The 7,590-nt window shown below is 46.8% G+C and overlaps 1 non-coding gene across 1 annotated transcript; it reads left to right on the top strand.

Moving 5' to 3' along the window:
• Nucleotides 1-1,316: 1,316 nt before the first annotated feature.
• On the top strand, nucleotides 1,317-1,435 carry TRNAL-CAA (transfer RNA leucine (anticodon CAA)). The gene is made up of 2 exons: nucleotides 1,317-1,354; nucleotides 1,390-1,435. It is a non-coding gene; the product is annotated as a tRNA-Leu (tRNA).
• Nucleotides 1,436-7,590: the final 6,155 nt, after the last annotated feature.

The raw sequence follows: 7,590 nt of genomic DNA, 5'->3' as shown, positions 1-7,590 counted from the left end.
GCTCCTATCTAGAAAAGCATTCTTTCAATGATGCTCAGCAGCTACAGAGAGAGGGGGGGGGTGAAGAAGGAGGGAAGCCAAGCTTTGAGGTTGAGAATTGATTTCATGCATTTGCTTTCTGAAATGGCTTGTCTAAACACACACACACACACACACACACACACACACACACACCCTTTCATTTAAACAAAAATGCAGTCCATTTGGGACAAAAATCCCTCTTTGCTTTTCTTCCTGCAACTTTGGCCCCTCTGGATAAAACAGCCCAATCCTGCCCCCTTCCCAATAATTTTTTCTCCATTGCAATCTGCATTCTGTCCTATTGAGGACTGTTTTGTGATCCTTTTGGCCAAATTAGTGTGGCATCGTGGTCGGAGCATGGGAGACCCAGGGTTCAACTCTCCACTCGGCCATGGAGCTCACTGGGTGACCTTGGGCCTGTCGCTGCCTCTAAGCCTAACCTACCTCAAAGGGTTTTTGTGGAGATTAAACGAGGAGATGGAGAACCATGCACAACACCTTGAGCTCCTTTGAGAAATAGGTGGGATATAAATGCAATTTTAAAGAATTAAAAAAATCCCTTTCCCGCCATTAAAGATGAATCCGTCTTCCTGCAATCTGGACAAAGTAGTTGGTGGGTCTGCTTTCCCCCTCGCTTGTTTTATTTTTGAAAAAAGGAGGAGTGGACAGCCCTCCCCAGAGCTGATTAATCACAGTTCTAGGGCATGAAAAATCTGGCCGCAGATGCTCAGTGTTGAGGGACAGGCATGCTACAGATGCTCTGAGTAGTGGCTTGCGTGAAAATATGATAAGGGACTGTGTCAGATCAGATGAAGAACTTATCAAGATGGAAGTGCAGTCTTCGGAACTTCGGGCTGTTTTGTCTATGGTAGCTGACCAGGCTAGTCCACTGCACCTTACAGCTGGTGGAGACAAAAGTTGTGGCCCCATCATCTGGCCGAGGGAGGCCAACACCGCAGACAGCTGATATTGTGCATTAGAGAAAGGCAATAGGTTTAGTTATTACTGCAGTGTTTGTTTTTTATGGCCAGAGAGATGCTGTACCAATTTCTGCTCATGCTGTTTTCTCCCTTGGGTGCCACAATATACTTTGGCTGGCCTTGGTTAATAATACACCTTGACTTGTAGGGGAAGGGCTCTTCCCTGCTCCACTCAGATAACAATACACCATGATCTTGTCCTGATATGGAGCAGTTAATACTTTCATACCGATCTCACTACACAGGAACTGTTCTCCCCAGGCAAGTGTGATTCAGCAGTCATGAGATAAGCTTGTGGTTTTGCATTAATGCAGTGTCAGGATGGCCGAGTGGTCTAAGGCGCCAGACTCAAGGCAGTGAACAAGCCTTCCTGTGAGTGGATTGGGTGTTCTGGTCTCCATATGGAGGCGTGGGTTCGAATCCCACTTCTGACACTTCCTTTTTTTTTGAGCCACTGTGGTGTGTCAGTGAGGGTGTTGAACTGCAACCCACTCAGCCCTGAAGCTCACTGGGTGACCACGGGGCAGTTACTGTCTCTCAGCCTAACCTACCTCACAGAGTTGATGGGAGGATAAAATGAGGAGTTAGAGAACCATTGGGATTACCCTGAGCTTCTTGGAGGGAAATAAAGATAATTAATTAATTAATTAGATTGCCACTGTTCCACAGCAGCCATCCAAAGCCCCACCTAAATAGGAAACTAATCCCTAATTATATTAACTCATAATTTTATTACCTTCTTCTTAAAAAAATATATTCTCCACTCCCCTTGTCTGGCTTGTCTTTCAGATCGTAAGCTTCTAGAGGACAGTCACTTGTCTCATTTTGTAAAAAAATAAAATAAAATGCCCTACACCAGGGTCAGCTCGCCCATGAGGCTTTAGGTGAGGCAACTACCTCGGTTGGCAGGGTCCACCAGGGGCAGCAAATCTCAATGTCAATCTTTCTTCCCATACATCCTGCAGCTGTTTATGTGTGGTCTCCCATGTAACTGGAGCTCTTCTGCAGTCTTGAGTACTACAGTAGCCATCCCCAAACTTCGGCCCTCCAGATGTTTTGGACTACAGTTCCCATCATCCCTGACCACTGGTCCTCTTAGCTAGGGATCATGGGAGTTGTAGGCCAAAACATCTGGAGGGCCGCAGTTTGGGGGTGCCTGATATACAGTATAGGCTTCATCAGTCCAAGCCAGTGAGACACAGCCTCACCCAGTGTAAGAGCACCCAATCACATGATGGTAATAAGGTGCCTGTCAGGCGGTAATAAGGTGACAAATAGTGAGAGAGATGCAGGGAATGATAGCCCTGTGCAAATTGATGGATAGATACACTTGCCCTATCAGAGAAATGAGGGAAGCACCGCCCAGCTTTAAGTCTGTTGTGCACACTCTGACGCTGCCTTAGTAAAGAGCTGGGGCTTCTCAGCTGGTGCAGAGTGCCACATCCTATCTTCTGATGGAAAAGAAACAGTGCAACTGCACTGGTTCCTGCAAAGCAGGTTCTCCCCTTAAGGAGAGCATGGGTTGCAGAAGGGTTAACAAGACATTCCCTGGTTTGTTGGGCGGGTCAGTTTGGATGGCCACTGGGGTATTGTTGCTGGGGAGAATGTTATGTTGCAATTATTTGATTGACAGCAACAGCCTATATATACTGAGCAAGCAGCTTGCGGTCTCACTTTTGGTGCTTGCAATGGATCTCCCGCCCGCCCGCCTGCCCTATATTTAGGGGTTCTTTGTTTGCGCATGACGTTGCTGTGCCTGTCATGGGGTCGTCTGTATTGATGCAGGGGGGGGGCTAGTAGGAATTTTGCCACTTGGCTGATTGGCTGGTGCCTTGTGGTTTTTGCCTACTACATAGCAAAATGTCACAACTTGTAAGCTTGCGGTTAGGCATTGGTTCTAATTGGATGGTGAAGGGGTACGGATTTGGCTGAGCCTGCCCCTCAAAATTGCTGCTGTCTTTAGGGGTATTCCGTTAAAGGAATCCTGAGGCTCAACATGTTTGTCCGTACCCCTGGTAGGGGCTAGGACTGCGCATGAGCCTCAGGGATCATCTGGGGAAGAGGTCAAGCGCTTGGTGGCCCTGCCCCAGCCTCTCTCAGAGGGTGTTTACCTATCCTGGCTTCCCCAGTACGCTAGGGGAGCCAGATCTGTCGCAGGGAGGACACATGGCTGGGGAACCAATGCCTAAGCAACCACTGACATTAGTTGTATTTAAATAAAGTTGTGGCCAAAATTAATGCCAAAAACCTTAAGCTTAAATTCTGTGTGAAGTGTGAGTTATTTGGTGGGAAGTCTTGGTACCTCGACACGCAACCACTCCAGCCCATCAAGCCCTTATGAACTGCACATCTGAATCAGACCCAAGTTCCAGCATTTTCCCTCCAGCAGGGATACTTTTGCAAAAACTGGCAAGCAGAGTTTAAATTGCAATCGCTCCCCCCTTTCCTTTGTTTCCTTGCGTCAGCTGTTCAGGGCAGATTCCATTCAGCTGACACAATTAAATAGCTAGCTACGGTAGTTCCTACATGGATTTGTGCTGATTCCTTTTTCAAAGCTGTTTTATTGAGGGGAGAAGTAATACTTTGGAAGAGGAACTCACTGCAGCAAGTGACAGAATTGCAAAACCAAGTTACACAAGGGTATATACATGGCAATTTGTCTTTATGCGTTAAGCTATGCAGCCTTTTAGCCAACCTTAATTGTAGTTCATTTTGTGTTTTCTAAAAAGCAATGGTCACCATGCCATGTCATAATGAGTTGCATAACTTAACTAGTAACTATTGCTTCCCAACTTTAATGGCCCAGAGCACCAGTCATCACCTGACAGGTAGGGTGTGGGGCCTACTGCTGAGCTGTAGTCTGATCAATGCCTGTCTATTGAGAGCTTTGAAAAGATTGAACAAGAAATATGGTAGTCCACCGGGAAAGAGAATAGCAGATAGGATACAGTGCTAAGAACAAAAAAAAAGGTCCAGAGAGAAAATGCTAGCAAATAATTTAGAAGGCTGGGTTCTGGATGCAGTGCGGAGGCTGCAAGCTGTCTTAATTCATTTTATTTCTACTAACCCTTGCAGAACAAAACCATAAAGAAAGAAGGAAAAACCAGAATTTAACAAAAAATAATCTTCTATAGAATGCAAGGGGGAAAGAGATAAAGAATTATTTTTTAAAAAGTCGAATTGCCGTGGAGGGAAGTAGAGGGTGGGTGGTGGGTTTTATAAGCGTATAATTATGTAGTTGCAATTTAGGTGTTATATTTTATGTTAGGGAATTATTGGTAATTATGATTAATATGTATATATGTTAAGTTTCAATAAAGGTATCTGGGGGGAAAGAAAAGAAGGCTGGGGTGCTACCTTCCAAACTGGGAAGGAGTCCTATGGTGCAGAGCATGCAACGCTGAAGGCCCAGTCTCTATGGAAGCCCGACCAAACCTCAGGGGCATCTGAAACCATCACCAGAAATGCCTCTTCAGAGGATCTCGGTGATCAAGGTGGAGCATAAGGTGGAGCATATTAGGAAGGACCACTCTTTGTATCATCATGCCTGTCTATTGAGAGCTTTGGAAATTCTAGCTAATAGTGTAGATGGGAGAGTTCTGAATGTGGTGTGGAGGCTGCAAGCAGTCTTAATTTATCTTATTGTTATTGTCCCTTGCAGAGCCCACTCCCAAGGAGAAGGAATCTCCTCTCTTGAGCCTGGTGTCTATGCAAAATGCTAATGGCTCTTTGCCACTTGATTCTGTCCTCCTGGCCAGCATCCTAGGCCTGAACGAGGCTGAAATATTAAGCAAAACACCTGCCCAGGTATGGTTTCTGGCATGATCAGTGACATTGTATTTCTCTTTCTGTGTTGGTGGATGGAAATGTCGGTCTTTGGTGTCTATTGACCTACTGTACTTTGGACACTGGGGTGGGATGGGGGGTTAGTGCTAGCACACCGCCTAGTTCAGTGATGGTGAACCTATGGCACGCATGTCAGCTCTGACACGCATAGCCATTTTTGGTGACACGCGGCCGCATGCCGAGACCTCACTTCCGGCCAGTGGCGGAATACCACAGGCGACGCATCTCTGGGGGCCTTGTGGACTTCCGGCGAGGTAAGATGGCGGTCGGCACGGAGCCACGGAGCTTCTGAAAGTGACCAGTGCTGCAGGAGCTGCTGGACGGGCTCCTGAGCCACCAAAACCGCCGCCACCACCGTCCGGACACTGGGGGCCACCAGTGCAACAACTGGGGAGCTGCCGGACCCCACCCCCACCCCGTGAACCTGACGGATGGCCTCAAGGCACTCCGGAGGCCAGAGGAGGAAAAAGGAAGCCCCGGCCCCGCTGCCACTGCCGCCGCCCCCGCGGAAAGGAGGGAGAAAAGAAGGAAAAACAAGGCAAAGGAGAACAGGGGCCCGCTCGCTCCATTGCCGTCCCCGTCACCCCCACCTCATGGGAGAGGAGGGGGCCCTTGGAGAAGGGAGAGGAACCCCGACCTCGCTGCCTCCACCTTGCCGCCATCCCGGGAAGAGAGAAGAGACACCCAAGTAAGCTGAACCCCTTCCCTGTTGCCCCGCCGCCATGCAAGCAAAGCCAAGTGAGAGGAGAGGTGGGCTGAAGAGGGCCACGAGGAGGCACAGGCCCAACCCGAGCCCACCTCCCCAGTGGCATACCCATTGGAAGAAGGCCTGAGCCCAGAGTCCCGCTGGGAAAGACCTCTGGGTTTTGCCTTATTTTTTTCCCCCTTTTTTTTTAAAAAAAAAAAACTTTAAAAAAAAGGAAAAAGGGGAGGGGGAAATTATTAAAGGGGAAACAAGTATACATTTTTGTTATTTAAACTATAAATATCGTGAAATGATGGGTTTTTTTCCCCTCAAAGTGACACACCACCCGAGTTATGCTCAGTTTTTGGGCGAATTTTGACACACCAAGCTCAAAAGGTTGCCCATCACTGGCCTAGTTCAAACAATGGTTTTGTGACTTAAGCCAGGTTTGAGATTCCATACACTCATATGAAACCACAGAGTTTCGACTGCCAGGCAAAGTCCTCTGTGCAGGAAATGCAGAATAAGATGCAGTTAAGAGTGTCTGCTTGTGACTGTGGGTGCCTGGTGTCATGGGTGCCATGCACCATGCAAGGCCCTAGCCCTGAAATTTGTGGGGAATTTTGTTGGTGCTCAGACACCCAGGGCCCCAGGGAGTTAGCACCTAGCATCCAGGGTGCAGTAGAGGCCTGCTTCTCATTTTATAAGCAGGAAAGCTGGAGAAACTGTCCTCACTATAACTTTCTCTATGGAACTAGTTACAGGTAGGTAGCCATGTTGGTCTGACGCAGTCAAAACAAAATAAAAAAATCCTTCCAGTAGCATTGCTCATCTTCTAACATTGTGTATGCCATCAAATGCCAGTGGTGCCCTTCAGCTCTCTATATTGGACAAACAGGCCAAACCCTACGCCAAAGGATAAATGGACATAAATCTGACATCAGGAATCACAAGACAGAGAAACCAGTAGGAGAACACTCAATCTCCCAGGACATTCTGAACAAGATCTCAAAGTAGCTGTTTTATTACAGAAAAAATTCAGAAACAGACTGGAAAGAGAAGTTGCTGAATCGCAACTCATTAACAAGCTTAAAACCACAGAGAGACCTGGTCTGAATAAGGACACTGGATTCTTATCTCATTATACTGTACATGATAAAGCTTTCTTTAGCACCTCAGCCCTTGCTTTTTCCTGCAAGACCAATTGCAGTCGTTAACAGTCGTTAACAGTCATCAACAGGTTTACCACTCCTATCAGCCAATCATCCATTCCCACCACCCTTCTGAGTAATACCCCTCCCCACCCTCTGACTATACATAAGGGTCTGGTGACTTCTGTTTCAGTGTATCTGAAGAAGTGTGCATGCACACGAAAGCTCATACCTATGACAAACTTAGTTGGTCTCTAAGGTGCTACTGGGAGGATTTTTTTATTTTCCTCTATGGAAATAATGCTGGAATGAGCCGTAATGGTCTGCAGACCCGCATCAAACCATGGCTTTATTTCCCAGATTGTGGTAAATTGTAACAATGGTTCAGGTATTGAAATGTTACATTCAACCATTGTTTTATTTTCCTTTAAGAACTGTCAAGTGTACACAGACAGTGGGGGAGCAGGGCTCAATACTGTACATGTCTCTCTCTCTTTGACTCCCACTCCAAATTGCCAGCTGTGTGGGTGACAGTTCTGGCCCTTCTCGGGCTCCACTCCAGGGCCACAGGCCAGAGGGATGAGTGGAAGTTACTGGAAGCTAGAGCTCTCAGCTGACTCCAGGCAACTGCAGGCGAGAGACTTATTTATTTTGTTAATTTAATATATTTATATTCCACATTTCTCCCAAATTGGGATTCTAGGTAGCTAGCAACGTTTCAAAACATATTATAAAATTCAGTGCAATAAAACAAACAATGCCTTATAATGTTGGTATTTTAGTCAATTTCCTTAAAGACTAAAAGAGAATTCCCTGGATGCCTAGATCCAGATTGGGCTATGCACTCTTTGGTGAGAGAGCCTCAGCAGAGATTTAAAACTGCAAAACATGCAGCAAAGTTAAGTGT

The sequence above is a fragment of the Zootoca vivipara genome, chromosome 13, assembly GCF_963506605.1.
Source record: "Zootoca vivipara chromosome 13, rZooViv1.1, whole genome shotgun sequence".
Taxonomy (NCBI): Eukaryota; Metazoa; Chordata; class Lepidosauria; order Squamata; family Lacertidae; genus Zootoca; species Zootoca vivipara.
The sequence above is the reverse complement of the archived record's forward strand: the minus strand, read 5'-3'. Positions and strand labels throughout refer to the sequence as shown.